Source organism: Cavia porcellus, unplaced genomic scaffold (genome assembly GCF_034190915.1).
Source record: "Cavia porcellus strain 051 isolate PalLab524CR breed Dunkin Hartley unplaced genomic scaffold, mCavPor4.1 scaffold_13, whole genome shotgun sequence".
Taxonomy (NCBI): domain Eukaryota; kingdom Metazoa; phylum Chordata; class Mammalia; order Rodentia; family Caviidae; genus Cavia; species Cavia porcellus.
In genome coordinates, this window is record NW_026947496.1 from 4,332,319 (window position 1) to 4,354,318 (window position 22,000).

Consider the following 22,000-nt stretch of genomic DNA (forward strand, 5'->3'; position numbering starts at 1 on the left):
CAGAAAATAAACATGGAGATGCATATTTCTGCTTCTTTGTCAGCACTCCAGTGTGGGAGCAGGAGAGGTCCCTCCTCAGTTTCCAGTGCAGCCTGGGCTGCATAGACTCTGCCCCCTGCCTGTCCAGAGCACTCTGCTTTTCAGTCCATATGTGGGCTCTACTCCTGGAAAGCTATCCCTTTCCTCTTTTCACTGATTTACATCTCTGTAGTAGCAAAGCCGAAAATAGAGTAAACAATAAGGATGCTTGAATTTTCAATATGTCAAGAGGGTATTGCATAAAGTCAGAATAAATAGAGTTTTTCATTTTAAACTTTATTGCATTAGAACATGGGAGCAGGAAGTAAAATATATGTTCACTGGGGAATGGGTGCATGTACATAACTGGGCTCTTTCTGTTCCAATTCTTTTTTCTTGCCCACCTACCTCCCCTTTCCTGTCTCACACTTCCATCCTCATTCACGTTTTAGTTGTTTCTCTGCTTAACTACTGTTTATGATATAAAATATTTACATTAATTTTGTCAGCTTAGTATCTTTAAATGGCAGATCTCAATTCTTACATCCCCTTTCCCTCCAAATTTCCATGACCTTTGATCTCCTGGATATTTTCCTACTTGCAAGAGATCTTTCCTTTTGCTTCCTTCTATCCTTTATTTTGCTTTTGTGGTCAATAACTTGTTTTCAAAATATCAGACTAATGTTTTCAGATTTATCTTTCTGTCCTCTGTAACAGTATCTACTTTGTGCTCACAACTGTAACCAATGTGACCCAGATTTTCAGTATAATATTCTCAGTTCCAATTTTGGTATGATATATGGTAGCAATGGCAAACCTTTTACATTTCAATGATAGCAAACAGCCCTCTGTGGCATTGTTGCACCCCAAAATGAACCCCCCAAAATGGTGTCAAAAATGGCACAAGACATGTTTTTTGAAGAAAAAGGAGTGCTGTTTATTTATGCTGGCACAAGGGACATAGTGCAGTTGGAGTTTGCAAAGCTGTGTAACTCACTTAGTATTTTGACAGACTTTCATAGATAGTACAATTAAGAAGAACTTTGTTTCCCTTTGCTTGAGGAAAGAGAAATTTCACAGTAATTTACAATCCTTTGCAGAGGGGAAAAATGGTTAACATATCAATCAGGTCAGAGTCTCAGGAACTTGCAGTCCATTGCAGAGGGGAGCAATAGTTAACATATCAGTTAGGTCAGATTCCCAGGAATTTACAGTCCATTGCAGAGGGGAGCAATGATTAACGTATCAGTTAGGTCACCCAGGAAGATGGTGCATACAGAGCAGTATGATGGTACTACAGCTATTTTATAACAATGTGTTCGGTGCCCCAGGGTGTCTGGTTGTTAAAAATAGTTGTGTCTGTGAAGGGAATTAACAAGTAATTTGGTCATATAACTTGGGCATTGGCAAATATAACACAGGGTGATGAAGCTCTTTTTGCTAGTGTGCAGCATTCCCCACTGATTTTTGTCATTGAACCAAATCATTGGCTCATGGGGTTTCTGAACCTAGGTGTCTGTTTATAACTTTGTGTCTTTGAAATCATGAATTTTATAGTTTGAACCCGAACTTTGACATACTTTACCAATTTGTTTATAATACAAGGCTCAATAGGAGGATTAACAAAGGTCCTGCAGCCATTGTTATTAAAGCTGTTAACCAAAGGAAGAAAAAAAACCAACATTTAAATTAGCTCTGTTCTGCCTGCCTGGCTTGTTCTTGCAATTGCTTTTTTGAGGTTAACCATACTCTGACTGATAACTCTAGAAACACTGGCATACAAGCAACAATTTTTTCCTAAAGCCAGACAGAGGCCCCCTTCCTTTAGGAACAGGAAATCCAGATCCCACTGGTTTTGTAAAACCATCTCAGCCAGTGAACTTAAAGAATCTGAAATTCACAAGATTACACTGCTTGAGAGAGCAGGAAGACAGGGTCTCCCAGAAAAGGTATTGATCTCCTTGGGTTCTCCATAAGGGGGAACACATAAGAACAAGATTATCAGATACATTTGGCAATCTTAAGCTTTAAAAGTTCCTTGGAGGGAACAACAGTCCAATTATCTGTAGGTTAATCACCGTCATAAGCTGGGACCAGCTTGAAGTGGGAATGATGAATCCAGGTGGGCTTTTTAGTGGCTTTGACAGCAGTTGGAGTGCTGAGGACCACAGTGTAAGGACCTTCCCATTGCGGCTCAAGAGATTCATGGTGATACCTCTTGATGAGGACTAGTGCCCCAGGCTCTATTGCAGGGTATTTGTCCTTCATAGGCTGCAGGCAGAAGATGTTGTTGTTGGAATAACCAGTGGATGGAAGTCAGAACTGACTGAAGCGTCTGGAGGGACTTAATACGATCTTGACTAGCTAAATTGGCTCATGTATCCTCAGAAATCTTAGGGATAAGAAGAGAGGGTTGTTGTATTCTAAGAAAAATAGCTTTGTTATATTTGCATTATAGCACATTACTTGTAACATGGCCATACCGTGTACATGTATGTTTTCCTTTTCCCTCTGGATGACCTAATTGATATGTTAATCAATGCTCTTCTCTGTAAAAAATTGTAAAACCTTACCCAATTGATATGTTAACCGTTGTTGCCTTCCACAAATAACAGATGTGGTGCTAAGATAAGCTAACAGGGGTTGTTAATTACTCCTAGGCTTCCCCATTCTCTGCTGAGGAAAACAGGATTTCTTCTTATCTAAACTTGCTTGTATGCAGGGAGACTTGCTTGTTAGCACAACTCTTACCTGACCTTGCTCTCCCCAAGGAATGTAACCTCTCCATATTTTCTGTTCTGTAATGCACTGCACTTTCTTCCCCCTTTTCCTGCCGAGTGGTAGTCTGTCATAAAATGTACTAATTACACTGTTCTTAAGAAATGCTTAACTTCAAAGAAATTACAAAATTGTTGTGGCGTAACCCTAATGCACCAAAAGGGTTAAGTTTCAAATCCTTATAAAAACTTAAGTTTCAGCTTCTTGTAACTTAGGACCCCTTCTCACATGTTAGTGCTAATGAGCTGTCCTGAGATAATTAACTTTCTACTTTCTTCTCCAAATGTTGTTGCAGATGTGCTATTCCAAGATAATGCTTATCTGCAGGATGGGAGTAACTTGAAAGGTACCAAAGGCTCCCGATGTTGTCAGAACTAAGTGGACAGCTTTACAGTTTCCAGATTTTGGTCAACAGCTTATCAGCTCTGCAGGTTTCTTTTGTTTCAGTGCCCCTTCTGCAGTTTTTAAAATCCCCTTCTCCAGTCTCAGGGACGCACATTCTCCAAATTGGCTCCCAGTAACTCTTCGCCAGGCCTGGCCTGAATAAAAACTTTGGTCCCCAAATTCAATTTCTTGCTTCCTTGGATTTTATTCTGGGGTCTGAGTTATCACAGGGGTCTTGCATACAAAGCCTCTAAAAGGGAAATACCTGCAACGTAGGGTGTACATCACACATAGAAGAGGTCAAAAGGAGACTCACCCAGTTCTCACCATTGTTTAAGGCTATCTTAGTTATTATCATTTTTAAAGTCTGGTTTATCCTTTTTACGTGCCCTGAATTTTGAGGCTGGTAAGCACAATGGAGTTTCCAATTGATCTGTAAAACTTAGGTTAGTTTTTGAGTTACCTGGGCTATAAAAGCCAGACCATTGTAGGACCCCATGGATAAGTGGAGGCCAAATTGGAGAAACTGACTGATTTAGTAGGCAAAGGTTCGACCCATCCAGTGAGAAATATCTATCATTACTAATAAGCACTTATTCCCTAGAAGTCTAGGCTTTCCCATTTTTGTGAAATCTATTTTCCAATGTTCTCCAGTCACGTTCCCACAGTAGTGAGTGGTTTCTGTTTGTTGCAGTCACTTTGGGTTCACTCATTGACGTTGAGAGCATCTGAGGCCCACAGATTGAGTAAGCTTTGATATTAGCCCCAGGGATTACTAGGCTTTGCTCAAAGTTGAGCCACCAGATGCAAGTCTTTTCACGTGCAAATGGGCTCTGACAGAGTAGGTGGGATCAGCAGTAATGTCTGGGCTATCTCAATGCCCACTGATTTTATGGCTGCCTTTCGGGCAGTGGCATCTGCCAAATTATTTCCTCATATAACTAGGTCATTTATTGCCCAGTGGGCTCTACAGTAGATAATACCCACATTCCTTGGCATCCAGATGGCAGCCAACAAGCACAAAATTTGGGGAGCATTTTTAATCTTTTGGCTCCAGAAGTCAATAAACACCATTCTTGATAAATGATCCCATGAACATGGGCAGTAGCAAATGTATATTCTGACTACTTGAGAGCCTCAGTGAGGGCAATAAGTTGTGGTATTTCCATACAATGGAGTATTATTCAGCTATAAAGAAGGATCACATTGAGATATTTATCAATAAATCGGTGCAGCTTGAGACCATACTCATAAGTGAAATAAATCAATCACTCATGTGTGAATACCGAATACTTTCCCTAACGTAAGTAATGATTCAAATATATAAAAGTATGTGGTAATAATGATTCCCCATTATGTGGCCTTGAAGCCTTATAAAGTTTTCAGTTATTAATTGGAAAGGCTTTATTCTGGGCTTCTTGATATGGAAATATTTGAAGCTATAGTATATGAAGTAATATTCAAATATTTCAAGGTAAAAGACAGACATTATGGTAACTACTAATAAGTTGGGTTATTTGGTGGTGAAGCACTAGGTTGCTAAAACAGTCGTGCTTTGACCTGTATTATTATGTTGTTATGTCCTCTTTTATCTCAATCTCTCCCTTATTCAGTAAAAAATTATTTATTTTTTATCGTTTTTTTTAATTAAGGGGAAAAGTTTTAAAAATTAGCAGGATATATTATAGTAACTTTTTTTGATTTCCTATTAACTTGTTTTGAAATCATGTAATATTCCCACTATTTGTTTTGACTGATTAGACTCTGTTCCATTCTGTATGATAGTATCAAGTTTGGGGGTATAGACAACTACTTTGAAGGCAATAAGATTCACTAAGATGCCCATTCTGGTTTGACTATTATCTCCTTTGGAAATGCTTTAATGTTTACAATGATTAAGTTTTATTGGTCATGTTCTCTACTTTTTGTTCAACTGTATAATACCTAATGAGATAGACAATTCTTTTTAAGCAAACAAGAGACATTATGTTAATCATTGTTGATAATCTTGTACTCTGTTCTTACATCATGTAGTATGTCTATCCTTGGTTTTGACTGACAGCTTTGTTTTGCCGTATTTGACTTTATTCTCTTCCCAAAAAAAGTAATAAGAACTAAAGAGTAATAAAACCCAAAATGTGTAAATTTTGTTGTAAAAAAGAGAGGGAAAAACGTGCTCTAAAGGATACAACTGCAAGTGTGTTTAGGGGTGTTAAATAGCTGACCATATTAATGTTTTTGGTTGGATCATTGAACACAACTGTTTGCATTCTCACTGTTTGAATGTTCACTTTGTATGCTTTGATGCTGTGACTTGAGCAACTATCTCTAAGATGATAATGTGTAATCTGTTAACTGGTGATTTCTTACTGTTTTCTTTTGTAGTTCTGTATTACTTGTACCCTTACACCACTTTGTTTTGTTTTGTTTTTCTCTTTTTCCTTTGAAATAAAATTGAAAAAAATCTATTTCTTTCCTAGCTATGTGGAGCAACTCTTTTATTAAGGTTGTTATTTCTGTCTTTACATGAGAAACCATTTCTAATTTGATTGCCCCTAAAGCTTCATGGGTTTGTTTCTTTGTTTCACTTGCTATATTTCACTAGCTATATTATATAATGCATGACAACTTTCTTATTGCATGAATTTGAGCTTTTTCTTCCCTTTTTTAAATAAGGTTAGCTAGGGGCTTATTGATTTTATTTCTTTTTTGAACGAACCAACTCTTTGATTCGTTGATTCTTTGGATTGTTTTCTTAGTCTCTATTGCATTGATTTCTGCTCTGATTTTTATAATTTCCTCTCTTCTTTTGGCTTTGGGCTTGACTTGCTCTTCTTTTTCTAACTGTTTCAGGTGTAGGATCAAGTTATTTATTTGTATTCGTTCGGTTTTCCTGATGTGGGAACTCAGTGCAATAAATTTTTCTCTGAGGACGGCTTTCATTGCATCCCACAGATTTCGGCAAGTTGTATTTGCATTTTCATTTTCTTGTAGGTAAATAGTATTCCATGCAACAGGAACCCAGGTAAAAGCAGAGGTAGCTACTCGGTTTGTAAACAATGTGAACTTCAAACCTAAAATGATCAAATGAGATAAATAAGGTCACCACATACTTGTTAGTGGAAAAATTCAAAAGGAAGAACTAACAACTATAAATGTATATGCACCAAATAGAGGAGCATCCAACTATATAAGACAAATGCGAATGGACATGAAAAACCAAACACACAAGAATGAAAATGTAATAAGTGACACTAATACCACATTGTCACATCATGCCTGTGAGCAAGTTGACTTTGCAGATGTTTACAGAGTGCTGCACCCACCACATCAAATTACAAATTCTTCTCAGCTGTGCATGTGATGTCCTCCAAAATAGACCATATATTAACACATAAAACATTCTTAAGAAAATGTAAAGGGGCTGTAATTATCCCATGCTTATTATCTGACCATAGTGCACTGAAATTGAAAATTAACAGGTTTCAAAATAGCATGTATAAATGAAATTCTTATTAATCAACCTAACCAAGAATGTAAAAGACCTATGTACTGAAAATTATACTACTATAAAAAAGAGATTGAAGAGGATATTAGAAAATTGAAGGTATTCCATGCTTTTGGTTAGGAACAAGCAATACTGTGAAAATGGCCATACTATACAGGTTTACACAGGTGCTATATAGGTTTAATGCAATCCCAATCAAAATACCATTAACATACCTCACAAATCTAGACCAGTCACTCTTAAACGTCATTTGGAAACCAAAGAAACCTAGAATAGTAAAAGCAATTCTGGGCCAAAAGGCAAGGCAGGCAGCATCTCAATTCCTGACTTGAAAATATAATATAAATCCACAGTAATAAAATCAGCAATATACTGGCAAAAAGATAGACCTGACGATCAATGGAACAGATTAGAAGATGCAAACCCAACTACAAATACAGTCATCCACCTTATATTTGACAAAGGGGATAAACATTTCCACTGGAAGAAGAATAGCCTCTTTAATAAATGGTGTTGGAAAAATTGGTTTTCCACCATGCCAAAGAGAGAAAATAGAGCATTTTCTATCACCATTCACTAAACTAATATCAAAATTGATCAAAACTCTAAATATTAAAACAGAAACTCTAAATCTATTAGAAAACAAGTTAAGTAGAAACCTTGGAGTCATAGGCATAGACTGAGAATTCATGAGCAAAATGCAAACCACATTGGAACTACTGTAAAGAATCAACAACTGGGATCTCACATTATTATAAAGTTTTTGCACTTCAAAAGAAACCACCAGAGTGAATTGAATTGAAAAGAATTTCAGACATCAGTCCAGCAGACAATAAACATATCAGAATGGATAAACAACTAAAAAAAAAACCACTTCAAATTCAAAGACCCTCTCAAGAAATGGACATCTGAGATGAACACACATTTCTCAGAGGCAGATATACAAATCGCAAATAAATACATGAAAAAATGTTCAACATTATTGGTCATTTGAGAAATTCAAATTAAAACAGCATTGAAATTTAGTATCACTCCGGAAAAAGAATGGCTGCCAAGAAGAAATCAACTGATAACAAATGTTGGAGAGGCTATGGGGAAAAGGGAACACTGATCCACTTTTGGTGGGGTTTACACTGGTGCAGCCACTATGGAAAATTGTATGGAGATTCCTCAACAAACTAGGCTTTGAAGTTCCAATCAACCCAGCTATTCCCCTCCTGGGTATTTTCCCAGAAAAACTGAAAAGGTCATATCACAGTGATAATTGTGCACCCATGTTTATAGTCACGCAATTTGTAATAGCTAAATCTTGGAAACAACCAAAATGCCAATGAACCATGGAGTGGATGAAAAATGTGTAGTATTTTAATACAATGTAATATTACCCAGGTATAAAAAAGGATGATCTTGAGGCTTTTATAGGTAAATGGAGGCAACTCGAGACTATCCTCATAAGTGAAATAATGAAGACTCAAATTAATAAATATTACATTGTATCTCTTGTGTAAACAATAATGAAAACTGAAGGAGTAATGAAATCCAAAAAGTGTATTAGATTTTGTAAAAGTGAAATGGAGGCAAAATGCTCTAAAAGATATAACTGAATGCATGTTAAAGTGTGTAAGATAGATGACCATGTTACTAAGTTTTTGTTGGATCATTGAACAGAATGCTTGGCACTGTCATTGTTTGAGTGTCTATCCACTATTTATGCTTTGATGTTGTAACTTGAACAACTATTTCCAAGATGACAATATATAACTTATCAACTAGTTAATTCTTAGCGTTGTTTTTTTTTTGAAATTCTGTATTAACTCTACCTTTTTTACTGTTTTTTTCTTTAAAGAAAAGTAATAAATAAAAAGATTACATTGGTCACCTCCTGCTGTTGGCACCTGTTTTATTCTGGATATTGTCCTTCTGCACATTGATGTCCTTATAGAACAATATTCTGCAGGAAGTCCTAGCCTAAGCAGTTGGTACAGAGTATCTGTAAGCTTGTCCCAGACTATCATGAAGACAGTGGCCAATCATTCTTCCGGGCAAAAATAGAGTATTGTTATATGTTCCCATACTTCAAATCCATTTTTCTTATTGCTCAGTCTATTTGCCCAGCTGAATACCTGTAAGCATTAATACCATAGGTGGTATATTTTCTGCTCGGTGCTCAGTTATAGAGGAACATCTATAAATATGGCATACCTTTCAGTAGAACAGAGACAATTGAGAAGTGCTGTGTGATGGTAACCTTGATTTCCATATATAAATTATTTTAAAATATATGTAAGGAGTATCAGCAGAAATGCTGACACATGGAATCAGTACTTGGCTGTTTACAGTAATATCAGAGCCAGCCTGAAGCACCTTTATCAGTGACACATCTAAAAAGAGCATGTTTCTCAGGCACAAAAGTGAAACTGAAGAGGTGGTTGGAATTCATTGGCTACATAGAACCCTTTTTTCAGTACAATAAAGAAAGATAGAAATAAGACTTATCAGAAAATTAATAAGACTTATCAGAAATAGATAAATTATTCAGTTTGTGTTAAGGCAATTTTTGGCCATTCTGCTGTTGAATTCTTACTTCCCGGTTGGACAGAGTAAGGCATTTGATTGTTCACTGCAATTCTGCAAGTATCTGCCAATATGCTAAGACAATGAGGGAAATCTTGGGGCACATGGAACCCATGAACAAACTAAGATGTTTAATGTGCAAAGTAAGTTACACTCAAATTTCTTTTCACTTGAATAATAAAGATTGGAAGATAGGCTGCTTTACTGGGTAACATAAGAGAATGGATCTAGGGAACTTCATATGGATTCTTACTTTTGACACTGAATTGTAACAGTAGAGATCAGTAAGTATCATTCTTGGATTTATGTGTTTATCAGAAAAAGCTATTCATTGACTTCAATGGTTTCCTCCTCGTGTGAATATGTATTAATTTCACATGGCATTTTCTTAGAGGACAAAACCCTGTTTTATGCCAAGAGAAATGGATAAATTCTCTACAAAATTATTTTTTAAAAGAATATTCTATTGTAACTTTTTGCAGGTGTTTTTACCGGACCCATCCCATGTATTGATGATACCATATTAATGTCCTTGGAGCATGGAAGGAGGATGTCAGCTTCCTGAATGAATACACGAAGATCTAGTCACTTAGGGTACATCTTCAATTCCTAGCTCTACAAATATCCATACCAAGAGCAGGTAACAAGATGACATTTCCAAATGATAAAAAAGGCCTAATAAACTAGAGTGGAGAGGAGCTAGTTTGGATCTGGAATCAGAGATCATAAATAATAGAAAATTCTTACATGTCTACATGGCATGATGCTGGCTTCCAAGTCTTTAACATGCTGACTATGGGAAAACACTTATCCAAATTGTGATTAGTTTGGGTTTTGTTTTTTTTTTTTTACTAGAAAAATGTTTCTTCTAGCTAGGAAAAGTCTGGATTAAGTTTCTTATGTATAATCCTGAGATATTTTGTATTTTTAGTGAGTAACATACAGAAGGAAACTATAAAACAAAAGAGAAAACACAGATGGAGAAATGGATGGAAATGAAGGTATAGAAAGTGAAAAGTAAGAGGTGACTGAGAGGACTAAGAAAATAAGCCATCCTATCCAGCTACTCAACTAATATTAAAGGAAAATTAAATATCATTAAGAACCTACTGCTGGTACAGTGAACTACGACTTAAAAAGCTTAGAGTACTATGGTACTGAAGAAGGAAACGTGTATATTTAAACACACACATCTACACACACACATATTCATATATATATATATATATATATATATATATATATATATGTAAATGAGGAGAGAGAAGGAAGGGTAAGACAGGGAGGAGAGCATAGTAAATGCAGAAAACAAAAAAAACCTGCCCGTGAAGACAAGATCATGTTTTGTTGCTTAGAATAAATACCCCTATGCATGTTTAATCCTGCAGTCTCTGGCTCACTCTGCAGTGAGGTTTCTGTGAATGCTGGGCACTTGCTCTGCCTCAACAGAGAGCTCCACCCCTTGCTTCACACCCATGTCTGACACTTGGGTCCCCAGCTCCAGCAGAGTCTCTTGATTCCAGAGCAATTTTATCAACTTCCTTGTAACCTGATCTCAGTGGCACTGGAGGACATGGCTGGGACAGCCCTGCAGCAGCCAGGAGTTTTCTACATCTATCTCACTGAACTTTATCTACCAGCAATTTATGCTTTTGTAACTCTTTTTGCCACACTGCAGAACAGTCTTCTGGAAAGCAGATTTTGCTTACCTGTGTTTGAAACCTTATGCTGCCACACTATCAGCCTAGCCCAGCCTGTTTAGCTGCCGCGCCTGGCCATAGGTCTGCAGAGGAGGAGCTGGGCAGATCTGGGGTGCCCTCACCGGCCTCTCTGCGTGTCCGGAGGACTCTGGATATCTCCGCCCAGACTGCTCGAGTTCCCCCAGGCTTCCAGGTGCAGTGAAGGGGAGAGGTGGGTTTGAGGCTTCCATATCAGCCTCCCCATTCCGGCTTCACTTGGAGACCTGCTGAGCTGCAGACAGATGGGCGGGCCCACACTATCAGCCTAGCCCAGCCTGTTTAGCTGCCTCGCCTGGCCATAGGTCTGCATAGGAGGAGCTGGGCAGATCTGGGGTACCCTCACCGGCCTCTCTGCATGTCTGGAGGACTCTGGATATCTCCGCCCAGACTGCTGGAGTTCCCCCAGGCTTCCAGGTGCAGTGAAGGGGAGAGGTGGGTTTGAGGCTTCCACATCAGCCTCCCCATTCCGCCTTCACTTGGAGACCTGCTGAGCTCCCGATAGGTGGGCTGGCCCACACTACCAGCCTAGCCCAGCCTGTTTAGCTGCCACGCCTGGCCATAGGTCTGCAGAGGAGGAGCTGGGAAGATCTGGGGTGCCCTCACCGGCCTCTCTGCGTGTCTGGAGGACTCTGGATATCTCAGCCCAGACTGCTGGAGTTCCCCCAGGCTTCCAGGTGCAGTGAAGGGGAGAGGTGGGTTTGAGGCTTCCACATCAGCCTCCCCCTTTCCGCCTTCACTTGGAGACCTGCTGAGCTCCCGATAGGTGGGCTGGCCCACACTACCAGCCTAGCCCAGCCTGTTTGGCTGCCGCGCCTGGCCATAGGTCTGCAGAGGAGGAGCTGGGCAGATCTGGGGTGCCCTCACCGGCCTCTCTGCGTGTCTGGAGGACTCTGGATATCTCCGCCCAGACTGCTGGAGTTCCCCCAGGCTTCCAGGTGCAGTGAAGGGGAGAGGTGGGTTTGAGGCTTCCACATCAGCCTCCCCATTCCGCCTTCACTTGGAGACCTGCTGAGCTCCCGATAGGTGGGCTGGCCCACACTACCAGCCTAGCCCAGCCTGTTTGGCTGCCGCGCCTGGCCATAGGTCTGCAGAGGAGGAGCTGGGCAGATCTGGGGTGCCCTCACCGGCCTCTCTGCGTGTCCGGAGGACTCTGGATATCTCCGCCCAGACTGCTCGAGTTCCCCCAGGCTTCCAGGTGCAGTGAAGGGGAGAGGTGGGTTTGAGGCTTCCATATCAGCCTCCCCATTCCGGCTTCACTAGGAGACCTGCTGAGCTGCAGACAGATGGGCGGGCCCACACTATCAGCCTAGCCCAGCCTGTTTAGCTGCCGTGCCTGGCCATAGGTCTGCAGAGGAGGAGCTGGGCAGATCTGGGGTGCCCTCACCGGCCTCTCTGCATGTCTGGAGGACTCTGGATATCTCCGCCCAGACTGCTGGAGTTCCCCCAGGCTTCCAGGTGCAGTGAAGGGGAGAGGTGGGTTTGAGGCTTCCACATCAGCCTCCCCATTCCGCCTTCACTTGGAGACCTGCTGAGCTCCTGATAGGTGGGCTGGCCCACACTACCAGCCTAGCCCAGCCTGTTTAGCTGCCGTGAATGGCCATAGGTCTGCAGAGGAGGAGCTGGGAAGAACTGGGGTGCCCTCACCGGCCTCTCTGCGTGTCTGGAGGACTCTGGATATCTCCGCCCAGACTGCTGGAGTTCCCCCAGGCTTCCAGGTGCAGTGAAGGGGAGAGGTGGGTTTGAGGCTTCCACATCAGCCTCCCCATTCCGCCTTCACTTGGAGACCTGCTGAGCTCCTGATAGGTGGGCTGGCCCACACTACCAGCCTAGCCCAGCCTGTTTAGCTGCCGCGCCTGGCCATAGGTCTGCAGAGGAGGAGCTGGGCAGATCTGGGGTGCCTCACCGGCCTCTCTGCGTGTCTGGAGGACTCTGGATATCTCTGCAACCAGGGAGTGTCAACAGGTTCCTGAAGCACTGCAGCCTGTGGTGAGTACCCTAACCCGGCTGCAATTGAAGAACTGTGGAGCTTCCAAGGGGCAGGTGGGCGCACAGTGTCCCTGAGGCCCAGCTTGTCTGGAACTGCGGAGTTCTGAGCAGGTAGAGGAGGGCCACTGGTTCTGTAGGCCCAATGGCTTGGGGTAGTGCAGTGCCAGAGTCTCAGTAGCTCCAAACATAGAAGGGGATTTTCAACAGATCCTGAGGAAGCTTTCAAATAACACTTGAAACACAGAAATATAGGAAAATGACAAAACAAAAGACCAAATTACAACCTCAAACCTCCAGCCCATCTCAAGAAACCCTAGGAGCGATGTATATAGAAGAAAATATATCCCATCCACCTCATATATCGGACACAATAGCCACTGAAATTGACAAGCAACTCCAGGAAGCTTTAAAGAAATTCAAACTCGAAATAATCTCCCAGATAAAAGAAGAAATGATAAAAGAAATGAAAGAGATTCTAAATGTATCTAAAGAAAACACAGATAAAAAATTGGAGGAACTAAACAAAAAGATAGAATCCCTAGACGAGCAATATAAGAAACAAACAGAATACATAATGCAGATGCACAGAGATATACAGGAAATAAAAAACTCCACTGAAAGTTGTAAAAACCGCCTTAATGAAAGTGAAGATAGAATTTCAGACCTTGAAGACAGGATTGCAGCTAGTGAACAGGAAAGGAAAGATCTTTTGAAAATAACAAGGAATCAGGAAACAACAATTCAACAACTGCAAGACGATGCAAAGAAGAATAACATAAGAATGATAGGGATTAATGAAAGAGAGGGAGACAACATGAAGGATGTCAGGAGGACATTTAGAGAAGTAATAGCTGAAAATTTCCCAAAATGAGATCAGACACTGACATCAGGATCAGTGAAGCATATAGAACTCCAAACAGTCATAACCAAAATAAAACTACACCCAGACATATAATAATCACCATCTCAGAAATCCAACACAAGAATAGATTATTAAAAGCTGTCAGAGAGAAAAGACAGATCACTTATAAAGGAAAACCTATCAGAATCACAGCAGACTTCCCAGCACAAACGATAAAGTCAAGAAGAGCATGGAGTGAAGTATTCCAGATCCTAAAGCAAAATGATTTCCAACCAAGACTGATATATCCTGCAAAACTATCATTCAAAATAGATGGTGCAATACGATACTTCCATGACAATGAACAGCTGAAGAACTTCATGAACACCAAACCAACCCTGCAAAAAATATTGAAAGACAGTTTAGATACACAAAGGAAAAAACCACTAAGCAAAGCAAATAATTAAACAGAACAGAAAGATAAAGATGCAACAGCAGAGAGATAACATTCCTACAGTTAACCAGCATTTAACAGTAATAACCATTAATGTAAATGGTCTCAATGCACCAATCAAAAGAAACAGACTAGCAGAATGGATCAAGAAACAAAATCCAACCATATGCTGTTTACAGGAAACCCATCTAACCCAGAAGGATACTCACAGACTGAAAGTCAAAGGATGGAAAACAATTCTTCATGCAGCAGGAATCCTAAAAAAGGCAGGAGTAGCCATTCTGTTTGCAGACAACGTGAACTTTAAACCAACAATGACCATAAAGGACAAAGAAGGTCACTACATACTCGTAAGGGGAAAACTCCAAGAGGAAGAGATAACTATCTTAAATATATATGCACCAAACTCCAGAGCACCCAGTTATATAAAACAATTATTAACAGAAATGAAAACTCAAATTATCAGTAACACAATTGTAACAGGAGACCTTAATACATCACTGACACCAAGGGACAGATCAACCAGACAGAAAATGAGCAAAGAAATAACAGAACTGAATCACACCTGTGAACAAATGGGTTTGATAGACATATACAGAATATTCCACCCAACAACATCAGAATACACATTCTTCTCAGCAGTACATGGATCATTTTCTAAAATAGACCATATATTAGCTCACAGAACATATTTAAACAAATGCAAAAGAGTTGAAATCATCCCTTGCATATTATTGGATCACAGCGCTCTGAAATTAGAAATTAATGACAAAGGATACTGCAAAAATTCCGCAAACACATGGAAACTAAATAACACACTCTTGAGTAATCAGTGGGTCACAGAAAAAATTAAAGAAGAAATTAAACAATACCTAAAAGAAAATGAAAATGCAGATACAACTTACTGGAATCTGTGGGATGCAATGAAAGCCGTTCTGAGAGGAAAATTTATTGCACTGAGTTCCCACATCAGGAAAACAGAACGAATACAAATAAATAACTTGATGCTACACCTCAAACAGCTAGAAAAAGAAGAGCAAGTCAAGCCCAAAGCCAAAAGAACACAGGAAATTATAAAAATCAGAGCAGAAATCAATGCAATAGAGACTAAGAAAACAATCCAAAGAATCAACGAATCAAAGAGTTGGTTCTTTGAAAGAATAAATAAAATCGATAAGCCCCTAGCCAACCTTATTAAAAAAGGGGGGAAAAAAGCTCAAATTCATGCAATAAGAAATGAAAAAGGAGAAATCACTACAGACCCAATAGAAATACAGAGGATCATCAACACCTATTTCGAAAACCTCTACTCTCAAAAGTTTGATAACACAGAAGAAATAGACAGATTCTTAGAAGCATATGAAGTACCAAAGCTAGATCAAGAGGATATAAAACTGTTGAATAACCCAATCTCTGCTAATGAACTTGAAAATGTAATTAAGACCTTTCCCACCAAGAAGAGCCCAGGCCCATATGGATTCACTGCAGAATTCTACAAGAAATATAAAGAAGACCTAATGCCAACACTCCTCAAACTATTCAATGAAATTAAAAGGGAAGCAATCCTTCCTAAGTCATTCCTGGAAGCAAATATTACTCTAGTACCAAAACCTGAGAAAGACCCAACTATAAAAGAGATCTATAGACCGATCTCCCTAATGAACACAAATGCAAAAATCCTCAATAAAATATTGGCAAATAGGATCCAGCAAATCATCAAGAAGATTATACACCATGACCAAGTGGGATTCATCCCAGGAATGCAAGGATGGTTCAACATATGCAAATCAATAAATGTAATCCACCATATCAATAAAGCCAAAAATAAGAATTACATGATCATTTCTATAGATGCAGAAAAAGCCTTCGATAAGGTCTAACACTTATTCATGATAAGAACTTTACAGAAAATTGGAATAAATTGTCTTTACCTCAATATAATAAAGGCCATTTATGACAAACCAACAGCCAGCATCATACTAAATGGCCAAAAATTGAAAGCCTTTACTTTAAAATCGGGCACAAGACAAGGATGTCCTTTATCACCACTCCTATTTAATATAGTACTGGAAGTACTAGCCAGAGCAATTAGGCAAGAAAGAGAAATAAAAGGGGTAAAGATAGGAAAAGAAGAAGTTAAATTATCATTGTTTGCAGATGACATGATACTCTACATAGAAGACCCCTAAACTCCATTGAAAGACTCTTAGATACAATAAATAAATTCAGTAATGTGGCTGGATACAAAATCAATACTCAGAAATCAATAGCATTCCTAAACACGAACAACAAAATTACAGAGAGGGAAATAAGAGAAACTGGACTATTCACATTAGCAAGCAAAAAATGAAATATTTAGGAATTACTCTTACTAAAGAAGTGAAAGACTTATACAGTGAAAATTATAATACACTGAAAAAGGAAATTGAAGATGATCTCAGAAAATGGAAAGACATCCCTTGCTCATGGATAGGAAGAACAAACATTGTGAAAATGGCCACTGTCCCAAAACTGTTATACAGATTCAATGCAATCCCAATAGAAATACCATCAACATACCTTATAGATCTAGAGAAATCACTCCTAAATTTCATCTGGAACCAGAAGAGACCTAGAATCGCAAAGGCAATTCTAAGCAGCAAAGACAAAGCAGCAGGCATCACAATCCCTGACTTGAAGTTATACTACAAAGCAACAGTAGTAAAATCAACATGGTATTGGAATCAAAACAGAGCCGAAGATCAGTGGAATAGATTAGAAGATAGAACCACAACTACAAACACACTCAACCACCTTATCTTTGATAAAGGAGACAAGCAGGTTCACTGGAAGAATGACAGTCTCTTTAATAAATGGTGCTGGAAAAACTGGCTCTCCATTTGCCGAAAACTAAAGCTAGACCCATGTCTATCACCATGTACTAAATTAAAATCTAAATGGGTCAAAGATCTGAATATTAAAACAGAAACACTAAATCTATTGGAAGACAAATTAGGTAGAAACCTTGGAGACATAGGAGTAGGTAAAGAATTCATGAACAGGACTCAAACCGCACGGGAAATACTTCCCAGAATCAATAACTGGGACCACTTCTTATTAAAAAGTTTCTGCATGTCAAAAGAAATCTCCAGCATAGTGAAAAGAAAACCCACAAACTGGGAAAAGATTTTAGTGAACTCTCTCTCAGACAAGGGACTCTTATCTAAAACATATAAAGAATTAAAGAAACTCAGACCTCCAAAATTCAAAGATCCAATCCAAAAATGGGCATCTGAGATGAATACGCAATTCTCAGATGAAGAAATGCAAATGGAAAATAAATACATGAAAAAATGCTCATCATCATTGGTCATTAGAGAAATGTAAATTAAAACCACACTGAGATACCATCTCACTCCTGAAAGAATGGCCAGGATCAAGAAAACCGACAACAAATGCTGGAGAGGCTGTGGGGAAAAAGGAACTCTCCTGCACTGCTGGTGGGAGTGTAGACTGGTACAGCCTTTGTGGAGATCTGTCTGGAGATTTCTCAAAAAGTTGGGACTGGATATCCCATTTATTCCAGCTATTCCACTTCTAGGCATATTCCCAGAAGAACTGAAAGCATCATACCACAGTGATATATGTGCACCTATGTTTATAGCAGCACAATTTGTAATTGCCAGATCTTGGAAACAACACAAGTGTCCATCAACTGAGGAATGGATAAAAAACTTGTGGTATTTCTATACAATGGAGTATTATTCAGCTATAAAGAAGGATCACATTGAGATATTTATCAATAAATGGGCGCAGCTTGAGACCATACTCATAAGTGAAATAAATCAATCTCGCATGTGTGAATACCGAATAGTTTCCCTAATATAAGTAATGATTCAAATATATAAAAATATGTGGTAATCATGATTCCCCATTAGGTGGCCTTGAAGCCTTATAAAGTTTTCACTCATTAATTAGAAAGGCTTTATTCTGGGCTTCTTGATATGGAAATATTTGAAGCTAGAGTATATGAAGTTTTATCCAAATATTTCAAGGAAAATACACTATGGTAACTACTATTAAGTCAGGTTATATGGTGGTGAAGTACTAGGTTGTTGAAACAGTCATGCTGTGACCTCTATTGTTATATTGTTATGTCCTGTTTTATCTCAATCTCCCCCTTATTGTTTTAAAAAAATTACTTAGTCATTTCTTATGTTTGTCTTAATTAAAGAAAAAATTCAAAAAATTAGGATATATAAATAGTAACTCTTTTTGATTTCCTATTAACTTGTTGTGAAGTCCTGTAGTACTCCCATGATCTTGTTTTGACTGATTAGACTCTGTTCCATTCTATATGGTAGTATCAAGTTTGAAGACATAGGCAACTACTTTGAAGACAATAAGATTCACTAAGATACCCATTCTGGTTTGACTATTGTCTTCTTTGGAAGTCCTGTAATGTTTACAATGCCTAAGTTTTATTGGTCTTGTTCTCTACTGTTTTGTCCAACTTTATAATATCTAATGAGATAGACAATTCTTTTTAAGGAAACAAGGGACAACGTTGATAACCATTGTTGATAAACTTGTACTCTGTTCTACACCATGTGCTATGTCTATCCTTGGTATTGACTGACAGCTTTGTTTTGCCATATTTGACTGTATTCTCCCCCCCACCACCACCAAAAAAAAGTAATAAGCACTAAGGAGTAATAAAATCCAAAATGTGTAAATTTTGTTGGAAAAAAGAGAGGGAAAAAAAAAAAGAAAAAGAGCTCTAACGGATATAACAGCAAGTGTGTTTAGGGGTGTTAAATAGCTGACTATATCAATGTTTTTGGATCATTGAACACAGCTGTTTGCAGTCTCCCTGTTTGAATGTCCACCTTGTATTCTTTGATACTGTGATTTGAGGAACTATTTCCAAGATGATAATATGTTATCTACTAACAGGTGATTTCTTACTGTTATGGTTTTTGTTTGTTTGTTTGTTTGTTTTGTTTTTTTGTAGTTCTGTATTACGTGTACCCTTACACCACTTTGGTTTGTTGTGTGGTTTTGTCTTTTTCCTCTTAAATAAAAAAAAAAAAAAAAGGAAACCTTATGCTGCCCAGCCGGTGTGATTTGCTCTTGGAGCACTGTGGATTTTCTGGAGTAACCCTAACTCTGTTTACAACACTACTGGGACTGTTGGATACTAGAATCATATGTTGAAAACTAACTGTTCTTGCAAATCCAAAGACAAGGAAAACACAGTCACTTGACTGAAAGGGTCAGTTGCTGCCCATTTCTCAAACATCCACCTTTCTAGGCGCATGTTAACTCCGCAGAAGTGCCATGATCTGCTCAGGCATATCTTAACAGTAGATTGCTCCATTTCTGTGTCAAAGGCAAGTAGAGGTCTTTTGGCAACACCCTATGGTGGATTACCTGAAGTTGTCCAATTGTATTAGAGATGAGCACTTTACAAGAGCATAATGCACGATGCTGCAGCTGGGTTAAGGTAGCACACTTAGATTTTGTACTATTACAGTCTCATTTCTTGCCTAATTTAACCCCTTATAAAGTCTTTCTTGATTTTGGAAATATTTACAAATTAATGGGAGTGATGTAAAATCAGAAATACAATACCAAAAAAAAACCTGAAAAAAAAAGGATACTCATGTTTACTCTTCTTCTTCTGAATTTTAAAGTAAAAAGACAGCAATATGAGGAAGTAAACAATGTTCTTATTGTCAGGAAGAATGAGACTGGCGATAATTTGGTTTGGGGCAGAGGATTCTGCTGCTTTCTGAAATTTTGAGCCATAAAATTTAAAGATAGATGCAAAACTCAGTAGTAATAAACTTTTCTATGAGGGAACAATTACTAGAAAATTTTCCTATAATTACAGGAAAAAATATCATTTTTCGGTTTTTAAATAATTTTTCAAAAATTGCCTTGAATTCCAATGTGTAAAGGTGGAAAACTGTGACTCCCTCTTGAGCTGTAGAAACTCAGCTGATTAGCATTGTGTTTCTAACATGAACAAAAAGATTTGGAAAGAAACAATAAAGGGAAAAAAAGATAAATGAGGATATGTGATAGTACTAGCTTTGAGGGATAATATTAACATAGGTTTGTGTTTTCCATCAGTGTAGATCCCCAACAGTGTTTTATCTGTCCCAACCTAGCTTTCCTTTTTTGTTTCATTTGTCTTTCTTTCTTTCCTCCCTCCCATCCCTGTTTTTCTCCGGTAATCCGTCCCTCTATGTACTTTCTTGTCTATGAGGATGTTGAATTGTATGAACCCCATCATCAACTGTCTGGAACACTTAGGAAATACCGCAGAGATACAATGCCCTCTTCATCGCAAGGAGAGATGTCCATGGTGAAGCCCTCCTATCAGATCACTCAAAGCCAAACTGCATGTGTCCAGTCAACTCTTTAAAAGCTTAGTCAGTAAAAGACAGGCATTTTGTGGATGAGGACACGATATAGTTAAGTCTAGTGATGAAGCATGTTCAAAGCTGATACCCTAGGCAGTTGTAGGAGGAAATAATTATCCACTGGTTTAGACAGAAAAGCAGAGTGCCGTCTCATTCTCATTCAATGTCTGTGATTGAATTCAACATCTGGATTCCCTGAATGTCCACAAGAACAAGGAGAGAGGAGAATGTGTGAAACCCGAAAGGGTTCCATTATGCATGCCACTCCATAGCTTGGAGTGGAGATGATGGGTGACTTTCCTGGGAGTCCAGTGATACCTGGCTGATCTCATTCCCATTGTCTTCTGCCTGGTACCTTCAGGCTTGGAGGACTTTGCTAGAGACTGGAAGGGATTCTGCAGGTGTCAGAGGTGTGCAGTCCACAGGAAATTCCAGTCAGTACAATTCTGTGGTGTAGACACTGGACAAGAGATATTCCCACTGATGAGAGCCTTGGAGACCCACAAGTGCTGCCCACATGAGACCCACTTGTCACTGAGAGGGAGATCAAAGTACGTATTTGGCAGCAATGGGAGGGGTATGAAACCTCCGCACATGTCTGTAATACCAAATCTTTTCATTTCTTATGCCTGTCTACTCAACTATACCTCAGTCGGAGAAGAAAAGTTTAAGAAGTAGGGTGGAAACCTTGTAGAAATAAACTACATTGACATTCTCTGCTGTATCACTAAGCCACCACAGAAGGAGTTATACTCATAACTGAGTGTAGGATGGAGTTAGAACTTGACTGAATTGCCTCTGTAGGCTCAGAGTGAATGGAGCACATGGAGTGTTTCCAAGCTGAAGAGGAAGAACTAGGCGTGCAGTGGAACATGGCTGAATGCATATGTTACTGAAATCACATTTGTGTCAGGCAAATTGATCTTCTGTTCATCAAGTCTTATGCTATTTAGGGGCATTTACAATAAAACCTGCACTGTGACTCAAAGTATTGGAAATGTTAGCTGATTTTCACAAATGGTTTGAGAGTTAACTGGGCTTTATGGTATGAGTGGAATGACTTCACACTTTGATGATCACAAATCCAATTAATGTACTCCCATTAATTCACTGTAAATGTAAAATAAATTATTAATCATCTTAGTTTCAAGATTAGTTTCTCTTAATTGTGAGAATTGTCTTTTAATTGTAGTTTATTGGTACATGTGTGCAGTAGTAGGTTCCTTGTGTGTATTTGATGTGTGAATGTAACACATCCCAATTCCTTTTTTTTATCCTTTTTTCATTTTCTCCTCCCTCTAAGTTAGA